At 35.7% G+C, this 16,978-nt stretch overlaps 1 protein-coding gene and 9 non-coding genes across 10 annotated transcripts in view; 7 read left to right on the plus strand and 3 right to left on the minus strand.

Moving 5' to 3' along the window:
- LOC149421947 (uncharacterized) overlaps positions 1-16,978 on the plus strand; it is a 312,802-nt gene that overhangs the window by 189,131 nt on the left and 106,693 nt on the right. The window lies entirely within an intron of this gene.
- Positions 5,495-5,613, plus strand: LOC149421950 (5S ribosomal RNA). The gene has a single exon (XR_016302565.1). It is a non-coding gene; the product is annotated as a 5S ribosomal RNA (ribosomal RNA).
- LOC149421951 (5S ribosomal RNA) lies at positions 5,937-6,055 on the plus strand. Its single transcript, XR_016302566.1, has one exon. It is a non-coding gene; the product is annotated as a 5S ribosomal RNA (ribosomal RNA).
- Positions 6,379-6,497, plus strand: LOC149421952 (5S ribosomal RNA). The gene has a single exon (XR_016302567.1). It is a non-coding gene; the product is annotated as a 5S ribosomal RNA (ribosomal RNA).
- On the minus strand, positions 10,558-10,676 carry LOC149421953 (5S ribosomal RNA). The gene has a single exon (XR_016302569.1). It is a non-coding gene; the product is annotated as a 5S ribosomal RNA (ribosomal RNA).
- On the minus strand, positions 11,000-11,118 carry LOC149421954 (5S ribosomal RNA). The gene has a single exon (XR_016302570.1). It is a non-coding gene; the product is annotated as a 5S ribosomal RNA (ribosomal RNA).
- Positions 11,442-11,560, minus strand: LOC149421955 (5S ribosomal RNA). Its single transcript, XR_016302571.1, has one exon. It is a non-coding gene; the product is annotated as a 5S ribosomal RNA (ribosomal RNA).
- LOC149421956 (5S ribosomal RNA) lies at positions 12,177-12,295 on the plus strand. The gene has a single exon (XR_016302572.1). It is a non-coding gene; the product is annotated as a 5S ribosomal RNA (ribosomal RNA).
- LOC149421957 (5S ribosomal RNA) lies at positions 12,619-12,737 on the plus strand. Its single transcript, XR_016302573.1, has one exon. It is a non-coding gene; the product is annotated as a 5S ribosomal RNA (ribosomal RNA).
- On the plus strand, positions 13,061-13,179 carry LOC149421958 (5S ribosomal RNA). Its single transcript, XR_016302574.1, has one exon. It is a non-coding gene; the product is annotated as a 5S ribosomal RNA (ribosomal RNA).

Genomic DNA, 16,978 nt, shown 5'->3' on the forward strand with positions numbered 1-16,978 from the left:
GTCCACAATGGAGTGCTGGTACCTACCCTGATGTATGGAAGTGAGGCATGGAACTGGCAAAGAAAGGATGAAAGTAGATTGAATGCTGTTGAAATGAGATCCCTGAGGCGTATGTGTGGTAAAACCATGTATGATCGTGCGAGGAATGTGGATATCCGCAAAGAGTGCAAGGCTGATGTAAGCGTAATGAGTAAGATCAAGAAAGGGACGCTTAGATGGTTTGGGCATGTAGAGCGAATGAGCGAAGAAAGGAGTGTAAGGAGAATATACGATGCAAATGTGAATGGTAGCAGAAGTCGGGGACGCCCGAGGAAGACATGGCACGACCAAGTGAATCAGATACTCGAGTCGGGCCATGTCAAGAGTCAGAACAATAGAAGAGTATGTATGAGACGATGTATGAATGTGAATGAGGCAAGAAGTGTGTGCCAAGACCGAGTTGTTTGGCGGTCCGTCCTCTCTGCCTACCCCTGCGGGGAAACGGCGTGATGGTTAGTTAGTTAGTTAGTTAGTTAACCTATTTATTTATATTCATATTGCGTATGAATATGCGCAAACAAATAATTCTTCTTAATATTTTAAAGCATAACAAGCGAAAAGTATATTTTCATAAACTATTTTAAATTAATGCCATCTATGAACGATGTGGGGAGGTTAGTGCAAACCCACACGTAACATATACATATTGATAGAATAATATAAATATTTTGTAAGAAATACAAGTAATTATGGGAATGCAATATTTTTTTATTATTATTATTTTTTTTATTATTGATACATTATTTTACAGTATTTCATATTTTAATTCAGTAATGTTGGCCTCACTGGGTTGTTTACCCGTGCTGAGGCCCCCATTTAATAATACAAGTATTTATACATTTAAACAAAAAACAACATTAAAATAAAGATAAATTTAAACTAAAAATAAAGATTAGAAATTAAAATCTAATTATCACACTAAAAGAAAAATATTAAAAGAGAATGGAAATCGGCATTTATAATGATTTATGTGTTTGTGCGTGTTGCGTGTTTTATATATTTTTTTTGTGTTGCGTGTATATGTTTTATTCTTTTATGTTATAGAATTTTGTCTTTTTTGTTCTTTAATCCATTTTTTTATTTTGTGTTTGAATCTATTTTTATTTTCCTCAATTTTTCAAAATATTATAACGCGGGTTACGTTTACCTTTAAGCGGTAATGGGTGTAACGCTTTTAGATAGGCAAATTACTAAAAAACAACACAATTATTGGAAAACACGCGTAGCAAGCGAAAATTACATGGTATATTAATCCGAAAACATTTTACGACGTGCTAACTTTATTTTCCAAAAAGTTACCTCCTAATTATACATTAAAAATACTCATTAAAATTTCGTGGCAATAAAAAACATCTCATTACCAAAACCGGAAATGAAAAGCGTGACCCATGATCTGATAGGAAAGGCACCACATCCGTCTGAGTTTGATGAAAATAGCTCCGTTATACAAAATTTAATATAACCTCCAAAGAGTAAAAAAACGATTTTCTTTCATATCTTTCCATCATCCTTTGCCTTCATTCATGTCCTTGATCTAATTCCCGATAAGTTTTCAACAAGTTTGTCAGTTGGCTGACTACAATCTCCTATGCGTTCTCCGTTCTTTTCATTTTTTTTACGCACAACTGAAGGCCTGATAAACACATTAGCACGCAACACTTAGAGAAAATATTATTATTTCACTTTATTTGGGCTCGAAATAAATTACTGTGATGAAGGTGACTTTATTTTTAGATTTTCGTTTACACAATACAATAGTTGGTTACAAATAATGAAATAATGAAAATATACCGTCACGAAATTAAGTAGCGGAACTTTCTTAAAAAAATTTCCTTCATTCACGATCTAACTCATGTCAGTATTTGTTAAAGTTACTTTTCTTGAAACTTCTGTGAGTACGGAAGTGTATTTTGTAAACTTTTTTCTTGCAGCATTTTAGCTGATGATCAATAAGTAGCAAAGTATCAAAAACAATTGGAGTTTCACTAAAATACATATTTCTACTATAGGTGCTAAGGAAATTACTGTATTTTCGACACGAATGCAAGGTGTATACATTTATTCTTTCATTTCAGCAAATCATTCTCTTCCTTTTTAAAACACCATAGCGATTAGATGTCATAAAAGGGGTTCCTTCAGAATAACATACTGTTTGTGTCGGTGTAATTTGAAATGTTCTCTCGGGATTGTAATGTGATATGTACAAGTGAACAAACCATTACAAATTGTTTTGAATAGCAAAATACGAGTAAACCAGAAAATCTCTATCTGCCGACAGAAACACAGATACCCCAAACTGAAAAATCCGATTGTCGTGTAGGTAAATGAAAGTTGCAGTCAGAACACGCTAATGGTCTGAAGAAAAAGGTATAATTTAATAAAGAAGAACACTCAGGGCCGACCTTGTGCAGGTACAATTGGAGCAGTCCGCTCCGGGCGCCCATTTGCCAAGGCGCTAAGGAGTAAAGGAGTCGAGTCGCTGATAATACTTAACACTTAATACAGTGCCCTTCGAGGTATTTTGATAGCCCTGCCGTTCTGTCCTGGCAACACTATAAATGCCTTCCGTATAGATTCGAATGGAAAATAATATCGCCACTGACTATGATCTTTTGGTTCTAGCCCATTTAGTATGCGCTCTGTCTCTCGTAGTACACTTACCTGACACCTTATATCGTCAACCCATTTGATTTTCATTATGATAGTGATACACAGTTCTGTAAAATACCTGCATTATAAAATTTAAGCAAAGAATGGTCAGACTTTTGGATCACGATAGACGCTCAAATGGCATATCTTGTATTTCTCTTCAAACATAAAACAACAAAATATCTCATCATCTCATGCACAGATCTAATATATTTTTGTGAAATAAAGCTGATAGTGTCAATCTTGAAACGACATTTTTGGGAAATGATTTGAAATATAAACCCGCCAATTAGCAGACGAGAGATGGTAACATTGAGGGAATACAAGAAGGTGCTACAAAATTATATCGCAATACCTTTGCACGATGATGTCGTCTCTTACCCTTCATGCCTACACCCTGTAAGTCCTGAAAACCCTTCTAGATGGAAGAAAAGAGGCAATTCCGATGACCTCTCACTGCCAAAGGTTGGTGGAAATGAGTGGCAATCGTCCTTGAAAATGCCCATCTCATGCACGACCCCACTGAAAGTCAGCCTGGATTCTCACTGCCTCCTTGATAAGGTCCTCCCACAGCCGCTGTGCCCACATGATGCACAGGTTGGTCCTTAAATAGTCGGCGATATGTGGATGCGGTGCGGCACAAACCACTGAACATGTGGTCAAGGAATACCCGGTGCATGCATTCCCCAGCGGGATTTATGAAGTCAACAGGGCGTCGCCCCAGGCCCTAGACTGGCTCACTGACCTTAATGTTTCCCTTTGATCCCCCACCATACTAAAGAAGAAGAATATTTGTCTCAGTCGTCAGCCGGTCTGCGAAATATTTCTCAATTTTTGCCGGTGTGCAGGTGTCAATAGGCTGAAAAACGCTGGTCTAAATAGATTTATCACATAAAACAAAGCATTTATAATATATTATTCACAATCGATGTTTGTTGTTTGTATGTTGTAATTTATTTCTCATTTCAATTCTCTCTCACTGGCAGGAATAGTAAATTCATTTCAGTAGCCCAGAGTGCGCGAGTGTTGTATTTTAGTTGAAGTGTGCATTGCAAGTAAGTGTGACATCCTGAATGTATCTTCCCAGAGACTCTCTTATAGACAATTATGTGAATTCATAGCGTGCCGCCATACTACTGCTTTTCACTTGCCTTTGCCTACTTCGTTAATTTTCAAAACATTCCCCAAATTCCAATTTTCTTAATTATTTCAATATCCTTCAATGTAATTCCTGTCAAAATGTCGTCGGAGGATTAATTTTCCTTACCAGTGCGCCTGGAAACTTAATATACCAGAAGACACATATTAAAGTTATTGGTTTTGTAGCAGAATTGATTTTATTTCTAATTTTGAAACCTTTAATTCATGTTGGAATTCCATTTTAATATATATTTTATAATTAGAACATTTTTATAACTTTCTTCCACTTTTTTAGTAATGGCTCGATCGGTTTCACCTTACGACGCGAATCTTCAGACTGGCACATTTTGAACTAAATCTATGGTGCTTATAAAGCACATTTATGGTAGTGGCTTCGTTTATGTTAAAAATAAACTGATGACTTAAGATGCAGATGATGCAGCGACTTAATTTAAACTTTATGAGAGATGGATGCAGATGATGCAGCGACCTAATTTAAACTTTGTGAGAGATGGATGCAGATGATGCAGTGACTTAATTTAAACTATGGTTCCATGATAACTCAATACAATGACAATTCAACTCAACACACCTATAAAAAGTGATATAAAATCGTTAAAATCGATTTAACCTATAAACCTAACTTACGTAACCTATTTAACCTCATTTTCGTTTCACCACCTTTTAAAGGTGTGTTGAATAGTCATTTTGATGAGTTAGTTATCTAGTCACCGCTGCACTATCACCCCAGTCCTGCTGGATAAAAAACTTAAATAAAAAAATATGTTTTAAACCATAAAAAATTCATTATATAAATAATGGTATCGCGTGATTTCAGGTTTTCTAAGTACGTGAATAAATTATTTTCTTAAAAAAATCAACTAATTTGGCTATGAAAATACTTTTTTATTCAATTTTATCCTGAATGCACAAAAAGTCAGAAAAATTAATATTAAATGATATACCAAAATCACGTGTCACTGTGTTCGTACACGCTAATCTCCGAAACCGCCCAACCGATTTCAATAAAATTTTGTGAATGTGTAATAACAGCTTGAAATATAGGATAGTTTTGGATACGATAGGTGGCACTGGTGTCGAGATCTAAAAAAAAAATGGGTGTGTCAAGCCTACGCAAGACAGAAGTGAAACTTCTAGTATTCTTCTCTCTCTCTCTTTTCATTTCATTCTCTCTTTTTTTCTGTCTATTGACATATTTATAAGTAGCATGTGATAAAAAAAATTAAAAGTTATAAAAAAAGAAAAAAAAAATTAGTTAAAGCGGGGATCGAACCTCGGTTCTTCACGACCACAGTCGTGCGCTCTGCCTGTAGACAGCGAAGATGAGTTAGGAGAGTGAGTTAAACTAGGTATATAATATTAGCTAGGCTCCTATAGCGAAATGATCCCGTTTTTTCGTCACGGTCATGAGTCGGTTTTACTCCGGTCCTCGAAATTGCATGACGCGCGTAAAGAAGTTTCACTTCAAAAAATTCCTGCAAAGTTATGGATGTAATTACGATCTTTTTCAAGCGCGTATGTAATGATTATTTTTATCAACGTCGCATACACCTTGCTAATGTTTTCAGTATTATTAGGGCTTTTTTATACTAATTTTCATATATTTATTGGCAGGTAGAGTAGAAATTAATATTGTTTAGCGTTTGCCAACGACCATACCATGTTGAACACACCGGTTCTCGTCCGATCACCGAAGTTAAGCAACATTGGGCGCGGTCAGTACTTGGATGGGTGACCGCTTGGGAACACCGCGTGCCGTTGGCCCATTTTTTATGGTAATTTCATGTTTTTTTTTATTTTTTTATCGTTACTATCATTAATAATATCATAAAATTCTTTAACTTTTCAAGTATGCTACAGGCCTAAAATATTACTTAGTGGATTGATATTATGGTCAACCATTGAAAAAAAAAATTCCTGCAAAGTTATGGATGTAATTACGATCTTTTTCAAGCGCGTATGTAATGGTTATTTTTATCAACGTCGCACACACCTTGCTAATGTTTTCAGTATTATTAGGGCTTTTTTATACTAATTTTCATATATTTATTGGCAGGTAGAATAGAAATTAATATTGTTTAGCGTTTGCCAACGACCATACCATGTTGAACACACCGGTTCTCGTCCGATCACCGAAGTTAAGCAACATTGGGCGCGGTCAGTACTTGGATGGGTGACCGCTTGGGAACACCGCGTGCCGTTGGCCCATTTTTTATGGTAATTTCATGTTTTTTTTTATTTTTTTATCGTTACTATCATTAATAATATCATAAAATTCTTTAACTTTTCAAGTATGCTACAGGCCTAAAATATTACTTAGTGGATTGATATTATGGTCAACCATTGAAAAAAAAAATTCCTGCAAAGTTATGGATGTAATTACGATCTTTTTCAAGCGCGTATGTAATGATTATTTTTATCAACGTCGCACACACCTTGCTAATGTTTTCAGTATTATTAGGGCTTTTTTATACTAATTTTCATATATTTATTGGCAGGTAGAATAGAAATTAATATTGTTTAGCGTTTGCCAACGACCATACCATGTTGAACACACCGGTTCTCGTCCGATCACCGAAGTTAAGCAACATTGGGCGCGGTCAGTACTTGGATGGGTGACCGCTTGGGAACACCGCGTGCCGTTGGCCCATTTTTTATGGTAATTTTATGTTTTTTTTTATTTTTTTATCGTTAACATCATAAAAAATTTTATATCATTCTTTAACTTTTCAAGTATGCTACAGGCCTAAAATATTACTTAGTGGATTGATATTATGGTCAACCATTGAAAAAAAAAAAGGCGTTAAAAACAAAAAAATAATGTGCGATGGCCGAGAATCGAACTCGGATCAACTGCTTGGAAAGCAACTACGCTGACCATTACACCACCAACGCCAGTTGTCGAGATGAGCTAAGAAGCATTTATATTTTACTTCAAAACTTTGACTAGATCAAATGAACTTTAATCGGTCCCGCATTTTCGTTTCGGTCATGAGTTGGTTTTACTCCGGTACTCGAAATTGCATGACGCGGGTAAAGAAGTTTCACTTCAAAAATCATTGTATTTTTTTTTAAGATTTTCATCCAAAAATGTATGCAATCACAAGTTTTAACTTTCCTACATAGAAGGCGGTCTGTGGCAGGACAATGTCTGCCCGGGCCTACCAGTAAATAGTGTTTTAAATTAAGAAAAACATTATTAATTTCATAAAACTATGAAAAATAATGTATATGAAGATTTATTTTTAAAATTCTTGAAAACTTTAAAAAATATACGAAAACTAAATTATATTACATTTCCCAAATTCAAAGAAGTCAGTAAATATTTGCAATCGGTCCGTGTGACGTGTATGACTGTGCGTACCTACAGAAGTAATACGTATTGATTTGTATTTTCCATGACGTTCAACCATGAAATACAATATTTCTGTTTATTTGAGCCGTCCCTAACTAGCAAAGAAGATAATAAATACTTGAACATTAATGGGAAGGCCAGAATACATTGTTACACTCATAATTGAATGCTACAATCTATTTTGCCCTTTTGACTGCTTAATGCTTTATTTTCTAGTTGTAAACGACTCACGTGCGTTGTACGGATTGTCAGGACAAACTATTGAAAATATTTGAGGGACGAAAAACAACGATGTCATGTTTTTCATTAGATTTATTTGAAATACAATAGGGATATGAACGATGTTGGACTCGAGATCTAATGATCACTGTTAAAATTATTAAAAACTTTGAAATTAAAATATTGATTTTCTAAATAAAACTATTTCTCTGTGAACGCTATTGGAAATAGATGTTGAACAAAACAGTGGTTTTGGCGGTGTAATCTTTTGTTCTATAAGTATAACATTCACAAAAAGGCATGGAAAAAGCGTCACAGGAGAAAAGTTTTAGGGAAAACCAATAAATGTGAATGTGCATTAATGTAAATCCTGCAGACGCATTATTCTAGTGACATTCATATTTGAATAGTAATAATTTTTGCATATATATTTATTACGTTAATATCTTGTTTGTGTCTCAAATAAATAAGTGTTTTCGATTTTTATCTTTTTGAAGTTTAGTTTCCTAACAATATTTAGACTGAAATCCTTGCTAATAAGAACAAAAACGTAACATTTTTAGACAGGTGCGTTTTGAGATTTATTTTTTTATGATTTTGCTTTATTTTTTTTTTTTTTGCGCCTGAGACCAGCGAGTGGTCGAATGTGACGATATCGTTATAGTAGCTTCTCTCTTTTTCGATTTAATACAAGACGTATGCGAAGGAAGTGGACGTGGAAGTGGAAGTGGTCAATGATGTATCGATTCTCCAATCCAGACCGCTCGCAATCGACGTCGAAAGTACATACATTGGTCGATGTTCCTATTCTAAATTCTCATCGAAGGTACATACATACATACGCCAAACGTCAAAAGTCATTCCACTCGAACAACGTGTAGGTAAAACCACTGGAATGACTTGGTAGAGAATCGAGGCCCTGAATCTTAAATGGTCCACCAGGAAGCGATTGGTGGCCTCCCTATTTTGGTAAACGAATATTATGATTGAAGAATCTGGGACCATTTTAGTTACCCGAATTCCACACTTTTCCCAGAACTGGAATATGCCTGCCGATGAGAGTTCCACTGTAACCTCTCTTTCTTGTTACATGCGTCGTTCAAGAGAAGGGGAAGGAGGTTATAACTGAGTTATCAGCTTATACTTCACGGTCTCAAAGGGTAGGAAAATTGAGAAAAGTTCACTTATTTTAAGTCAACGATTTCTTTTTATTTTTTTACAGACACGAGAAAAGATTTAGCCAGACTTTTGTGCATTCGGGTAAACACCATTATTCAGCACGTTAAAAACGTTTTATTGCGTAAAATCCCCCTGTTCTGTACAATAAAAGCCATAAATGTTGAAATGAGCTGTATATTTACAAAGGAGTTTATGTTCCTTTCTTTGTTCCCGCCAAAAACACATATTTTTTCAGTTTCCCAAATAAACACCTTGCAATGTCGTTGTTTTTTGTACATTTATCATTTAGCTTGTGTGAAATTATGTTTAAAATACACAATTTTTTTCTCTAATCATATTTACATGGCTTATATTTTGTCCATGTCAGTCGGGTAGTTAAAAATAATTTGTTACATGTTTAGCGCTACATAATGATATAAATTACTAATATAGGCTTTACGCAGAGTGTTTCGAAATCATATGTAAACCTTTTGTATTGAAGGTTAAGTGTGCAAAATTTCATCAACGTCGAAACAAAACTCTAGATTTGTATACAAATCAAATCCACGCCACACAGTGGTCTTAAAATCGCCATTCATAGACATAGAGACTTGAATTTTCAAGGGTATTTTTTTGGCTAAAAATGGATTCTGCTGATCATTTACTATGCTATAAAATTTCGTATGAAGCAATTGCGTGTACAAATGAAGGAGCTATCATTTTTTTGAGAAAAAATTGTATGGCACTGACATTAAAAATGAGGCTATCTCTGGAATCATAAGGCCATTATATCCTTACACACAGATATACTACTATTTATTTGTATTTTTTGACATACTTCGTATTGTGGCGCAACTTCAAAATCCTCAAAGTTGAAAAAAAAAATTTATGTTGATGATTCATTTTAATGCTTAAATGTGCATATGAGTATGCTTTGTCTAGTTTACAATATTTTATTTACACTGCAAGCCAAAACAGTTTTTTATTTATTTTTTTGTGTTTTATTCGTAGAACTCTATGTCTATGAAAGGCAATTTTCAGCCCACTGTGAGCCGCCGGCTCGCCACAAAGGGACAGTCATCTTTATATATTAGAAGAAGAAGACAAGTTTAAATTCCCGGTGTTGCCAGAAATCAGGTGAAGACAGTGACCTTTCTCTTGTTTTGAAAAAAATCATATCAGTCTCGAAAACAAATTCCTGCCGCCCGACCACCCAGTGTCTGCCACAGACCACTTTGTTTTATATAAGTAGATAGATGATAGATAGATAGATATAAGACAGATTCAAATACTCATCTAGCTGAGAAAAGTTGAAATAACAACTAAATAAGAAAGTATAGGAAAATAATAACATAAATTTGTTCGTTCTGGGGGTTGACGCGAGCTCGGTTCATTGCATTAAATTTTGAAAGTGAACCTAGAACAAAGATTCTCAGTGCAGTCGAAGATTTTATACCTGACTCAAGTGTCAAGTGGTGTCGGGATTTACGGGACCTTTTCAACCGAGGATGTCTGCTTGGAGGACAGATAAGCCATATTTTGTTTAAAGTTTTTGTTTTTATTTTCTGTTTTTGAAGTGAAACTTCTTTACCCGCGTCATGCAATTTCGAGTACCGGAGTAAAACCAACTCATGACCGAAACGAAAATGCGGGACCGATTAAAGTTCATTTGATCTAGTCAAAGTTTTGAAGTAAAATATAAATGCTTCTTAGCTCATCTCGACAACTGGCGTTGGTGGTGTAATGGTCAGCGTAGTTGCTTTCCAAGCAGTTGATCCGAGTTCGATTCTCGGCCATCGCACATTATTTTTTTGTTTTTAACGCCTTTTTTTTTTTCAATGGTTGACCATAATATCAATCCACTAAGTAATATTTTAGGCCTGTAGCATACTTGAAAAGTTAAAGAATGATATAAAATTTTTTATGATGTTAACGATAAAAAAATAAAAAAAAACATAAAATTACCATAAAAAATGGGCCAACGGCACGCGGTGTTCCCAAGCGGTCACCCATCCAAGTACTGACCGCGCCCAATGTTGCTTAACTTCGGTGATCGGACGAGAACCGGTGTGTTCAACATGGTATGGTCGTTGGCAAACGCTAAACAATATTAATTTCTATTCTACCTGCCAATAAATATATGAAAATTAGTATAAAAAAGCCCTAATAATACTGAAAACATTAGCAAGGTGTGTGCGACGTTGATAAAAATAATCATTACATACGCGCTTGAAAAAGATCGTAATTACATCCATAACTTTGCAGGAATTTTTTTTTTCAATGGTTGACCATAATATCAATCCACTAAGTAATATTTTAGGCCTGTAGCATACTTGAAAAGTTAAAGAATTTTATGATATTATTAATGATAGTAACGATAAAAAAATAAAAAAAAACATGAAATTACCATAAAAAATGGGCCAACGGCACGCGGTGTTCCCAAGCGGTCACCCATCCAAGTACTGACCGCGCCCAATGTTGCTTAACTTCGGTGATCGGACGAGAACCGGTGTGTTCAACATGGTATGGTCGTTGGCAAACGCTAAACAATATTAATTTCTATTCTACCTGCCAATAAATATATGAAAATTAGTATAAAAAAGCCCTAATAATACTGAAAACATTAGCAAGGTGTGTGCGACGTTGATAAAAATAACCATTACATACGCGCTTGAAAAAGATCGTAATTACATCCATAACTTTGCAGGAATTTTTTTTTTCAATGGTTGACCATAATATCAATCCACTAAGTAATATTTTAGGCCTGTAGCATACTTGAAAAGTTAAAGAATTTTATGATATTATTAATGATAGTAACGATAAAAAAATAAAAAAAAACATGAAATTACCATAAAAAATGGGCCAACGGCACGCGGTGTTCCCAAGCGGTCACCCATCCAAGTACTGACCGCGCCCAATGTTGCTTAACTTCGGTGATCGGACGAGAACCGGTGTGTTCAACATGGTATGGTCGTTGGCAAACGCTAAACAATATTAATTTCTACTCTACCTGCCAATAAATATATGAAAATTAGTATAAAAAAATGGGTGTGTCAAGCCTACGCAAGACAGAAGTGAAACTTCTAGTATTCTTCTCTCTCTCTCTTTTCATTTCATTCTCTCTTTTTTTCTGTCTATTGACATATTTATAAGTAGCATGTGATAAAAAAAATTAAAAGTTATAAAAAAAGAAAAAAAAAATTAGTTAAAGCGGGGATCGAACCTCGGTTCTTCACGACCACAGTCGTGCGCTCTGCCTGTAGACAGCGAAGATGAGTTAGGAGAGTGAGTTAAACTAGGTATATAATATTAGCTAGGCTCCTATAGCGAAATGATCCCGTTTTTTCGTCACGGTCATGAGTCGGTTTTACTCCGGTCCTCGAAATTGCATGACGCGCGTAAAGAAGTTTCACTTCAAAAAATTCCTGCAAAGTTATGGATGTAATTACGATCTTTTTCAAGCGCGTATGTAATGATTATTTTTATCAACGTCGCATACACCTTGCTAATGTTTTCAGTATTATTAGGGCTTTTTTATACTAATTTTCATATATTTATTGGCAGGTAGAGTAGAAATTAATATTGTTTAGCGTTTGCCAACGACCATACCATGTTGAACACACCGGTTCTCGTCCGATCACCGAAGTTAAGCAACATTGGGCGCGGTCAGTACTTGGATGGGTGACCGCTTGGGAACACCGCGTGCCGTTGGCCCATTTTTTATGGTAATTTCATGTTTTTTTTTATTTTTTTATCGTTACTATCATTAATAATATCATAAAATTCTTTAACTTTTCAAGTATGCTACAGGCCTAAAATATTACTTAGTGGATTGATATTATGGTCAACCATTGAAAAAAAAAATTCCTGCAAAGTTATGGATGTAATTACGATCTTTTTCAAGCGCGTATGTAATGGTTATTTTTATCAACGTCGCACACACCTTGCTAATGTTTTCAGTATTATTAGGGCTTTTTTATACTAATTTTCATATATTTATTGGCAGGTAGAATAGAAATTAATATTGTTTAGCGTTTGCCAACGACCATACCATGTTGAACACACCGGTTCTCGTCCGATCACCGAAGTTAAGCAACATTGGGCGCGGTCAGTACTTGGATGGGTGACCGCTTGGGAACACCGCGTGCCGTTGGCCCATTTTTTATGGTAATTTCATGTTTTTTTTTATTTTTTTATCGTTACTATCATTAATAATATCATAAAATTCTTTAACTTTTCAAGTATGCTACAGGCCTAAAATATTACTTAGTGGATTGATATTATGGTCAACCATTGAAAAAAAAAATTCCTGCAAAGTTATGGATGTAATTACGATCTTTTTCAAGCGCGTATGTAATGATTATTTTTATCAACGTCGCACACACCTTGCTAATGTTTTCAGTATTATTAGGGCTTTTTTATACTAATTTTCATATATTTATTGGCAGGTAGAATAGAAATTAATATTGTTTAGCGTTTGCCAACGACCATACCATGTTGAACACACCGGTTCTCGTCCGATCACCGAAGTTAAGCAACATTGGGCGCGGTCAGTACTTGGATGGGTGACCGCTTGGGAACACCGCGTGCCGTTGGCCCATTTTTTATGGTAATTTTATGTTTTTTTTTATTTTTTTATCGTTAACATCATAAAAAATTTTATATCATTCTTTAACTTTTCAAGTATGCTACAGGCCTAAAATATTACTTAGTGGATTGATATTATGGTCAACCATTGAAAAAAAAAAAGGCGTTAAAAACAAAAAAATAATGTGCGATGGCCGAGAATCGAACTCGGATCAACTGCTTGGAAAGCAACTACGCTGACCATTACACCACCAACGCCAGTTGTCGAGATGAGCTAAGAAGCATTTATATTTTACTTCAAAACTTTGACTAGATCAAATGAACTTTAATCGGTCCCGCATTTTCGTTTCGGTCATGAGTTGGTTTTACTCCGGTACTCGAAATTGCATGACGCGGGTAAAGAAGTTTCACTTCAAAAAGCCCTAATAATACTGAAAACATTAGCAAGGTGTATGCGACGTTGATAAAAATAATCATTACATACGCGCTTGAAAAAGATCGTAATTACATCCATAACTTTGCAGGAATTTTTTGAAGTGAAACTTCTTTACGCGCGTCATGCAATTTCGAGGACCGGAGTAAAACCGACTCATGACCGTGACGAAAAAACGGGATCATTTCGCTATAGGAGCCTAGCTAATATTATATACCTAGTTTAACTCACTCTCCTAACTCATCTTCGCTGTCTACAGGCAGAGCGCACGACTGTGGTCGTGAAGAACCGAGGTTCGATCCCCGCTTTAACTAATTTTTTTTTTCTTTTTTTATAACTTTTAATTTTTTTTATCACATGCTACTTATAAATATGTCAATAGACAGAAAAAAAGAGAGAATGAAATGAAAAGAGAGAGAGAGAAGAATACTAGAAGTTTCACTTCTGTCTTGCGTAGGCTTGACACACCCATTTTTTTTTTTTAATGTATTTTGTTACAGATGACACACATAAACTTCACTTTGACTTTGGTTCAAGATTTTGTTTATGATAGCCTGCGATAAGCGAGCCCTAAGGGTCTGAGACAGAGGTGTGAAATCGTCGGATCACGACAATAGAAAGAATTTTATTTTTTTATTTTTTTTGCTGGATTTTATTTAGGTATTGGAGCCAGGAAGGAGTCTGAAAGGGTCGAGAGGATGCACTAGGTGGCATGAAAGGCTGGGAGGTGACTGGAGAGACTAGGGTAGACTAGGATGAGGTGATTTTGCACAGCGGTGCTGCCAAGGTCTTTTATCTATGTGAGGATGTTGTGTCGGCGCTCTTTATTGGCAGCAGACACATGTCAGCGCAATATTAGCGGTGGACACATGCCTGAGCGGATGACGAGCGTCGTGCTGGCACAGTTGGTGGACGGGGTAGTCTCTCTCCCTGCAGCAGCTGGTACAGTTCCTTCGCTACCTAGGACTCTTGCAGCAGAGTCTCCATCTTCTGTCTTTGTCGAGCGTCACAGCGGTGCTGCCAAGGTTTGTTGTCTATGTGAGGATGTTGTGTCGGCGCTCTTTATTGGCAGCAGACACATGTCAGCGCTATATTGGCGGCAGACACATACCTGAACGGATGACGAACCTCGTGCTGGCACAGTTGGTCAAAATAACAAATGTAGATCCTAGGAAATAAACTGTACAGCGCCCTTGAGGTGATTTTTCACAAAAACGGCGCTCTACAAATTATCCAATTATTATTATTATTATTATTAGATGTATTTAACCCCCCGCGTTCCAAATTTCTACTGATTTATAAGATATTTATCTTCAACACTTGAAGTTTTTAAGTTCATAAAAAAATATATGTTATGTTTGAAGATAATATCTATATATTTGTAAAGCCGAAACGGTAATTATATGAAATTCTCTCAATAGAAAAAAATCGCAAAGTAAGCTCCGAAAATTTTTAAAAACACCTTGTGTTCTGTTATTTAATATGTTTAAGGTATGAAAAAATTCACAGTGTATCTTTAAATGCAACTTCAAGCTTTTTTCGAGAGATTTTTGCTATATTTCAAGCGAGTCGTGTTTTATTAAATGTTTTCAACATTATAGATTAAATATTACCGTTTTTTAATATTGGCGAGCTCCCTCTAACATTCATATTTACATATCTCCCTCTCAAACCAACTTCGAACGCTTACTAAGGAACCTTAATGAATATTATCAAACTGTTCAGGTGATAAATTTAATACGAAATAATGTTTAAAATTATTTGTGAATATTAGTGACCGTTTCGCAAACCGTTACTTTTAACCAGATTTTTTCAAGATTAAAAATGTCAAATTTACGCTGTCTGCGCTGTCGCAAATCAAAATACGCGGATGCGCGTGACGGCTGACATTTGATATTTACGTAATTTATCTTGTCATCGTTATTTACATTTATAAGATCTTAGCTGTTTTTTTTCCCTAGATTAAATTAAAATTTTCACAGTAATTATAACGGTTTTATGGATTTTTTTGAAGTTTTCAGTAAAATATCTTTGCGAGTCGCTGAAATCAAGGTGATCCAATTAATCTCATAAATTAAGCCTTAGACACATTACGCTATATTATGCGCGCATAAAATGGGCGTGGCATGTACGTATTATATGTTGGGATGTCACACTAGTCTATAATCTTCCCCAGGAGAGGGAAGATTATAGCGGAGAGGGGTCAGATCAATTGGGGGACTGCAGCGGAATATCAATTCTTTGTATGGGATCTGTCACTTTGATAGATGACAGCCGCGTAATTACGGCGCTCCGTAAATTGTTCCGATACCCTCTCATGCCGTAGGTAGGAGAGGGGGGTCTTATAATTTTCAAATATAGCCTGGCTAGCAGATCATACAGCATATTTTCTCTACGCCCACACTTATATCATATCATCTTTTTAGGTATGACAGGTCATTGTACGGCGAGCAATATAGAGTTATATAAAACTTATAGCGTAATATGTCACCCCCTGTATGGTTTTGCTGTTGATAAATAATCTGCTTACCACATGTTTTGACTATAACATCCATGTATACATTGTCTGAACCGTCATGTTTCTTCATATCTTGTTGTCTTCTTATTGCCAGATTTTTTTTTTAAAATTTGTTATTTCCCCAGTTTTCGAAAGTGATGCTACCATAGAGCTATACAATTAGAGACGCTATTGCATACTGATATCTCGTAGAAACGTATTCCGTTTGGTACGGATTGGTACTTTTAGTTAGAGCGTTGGAGGTTAATTGGAGGTAAAAAAATTGGAACCTATTTTTACGGTTCATATCTCATCTAAATATAATACATCAATAGTTGCGACATAATAATTTTGCCCGTTTCTAGGATATTGGCTGTTTTGAGTGAGAATTAACTCATGTAAACACTTTTGAAATAAGGTTTACTTACCTGATAGTGATAATGTCGGATAAAGATTTTGATATAATTCAGTTGTGAATCATTGGGACAACTTTGAGTTGGAATCCAAATAAACCACACTATAATTGCTGCATAAACCTTCCACGACCTCCCTTTTGTATGAAGGTCAAGTGTGTAAAATTACATCAGTCTCAGAATCAAACAGTAAATTTGTATTAAAATCAAATCCACGCCGCTTGGCCGCCATAGACAACTAACTAACTAACTAACCATCACGCCGTTTCCCCGCAGGGGTAGGCAGAGAGGACGGACCGCCAAACAACTCGGTCTTGGCACACACTTCTTGCCTCATTCATACATCGTCTCATACATACTCTTCTATTATTCTGACTCTTGACATGGCCCGACTCGAGTATCTGATTCACTTGATCGTGCCATGTCTTCCTCGGGCGTCCTCGACTTCTGCTACCATTCGCATTTGC

This window comes from Hesperophylax consimilis, chromosome 8, assembly GCF_061612785.1.
Source record: "Hesperophylax consimilis isolate HC1 chromosome 8, BYU_Hcon_1.0, whole genome shotgun sequence".
In the NCBI taxonomy this organism is placed as follows: domain Eukaryota; kingdom Metazoa; phylum Arthropoda; class Insecta; order Trichoptera; family Limnephilidae; genus Hesperophylax; species Hesperophylax consimilis.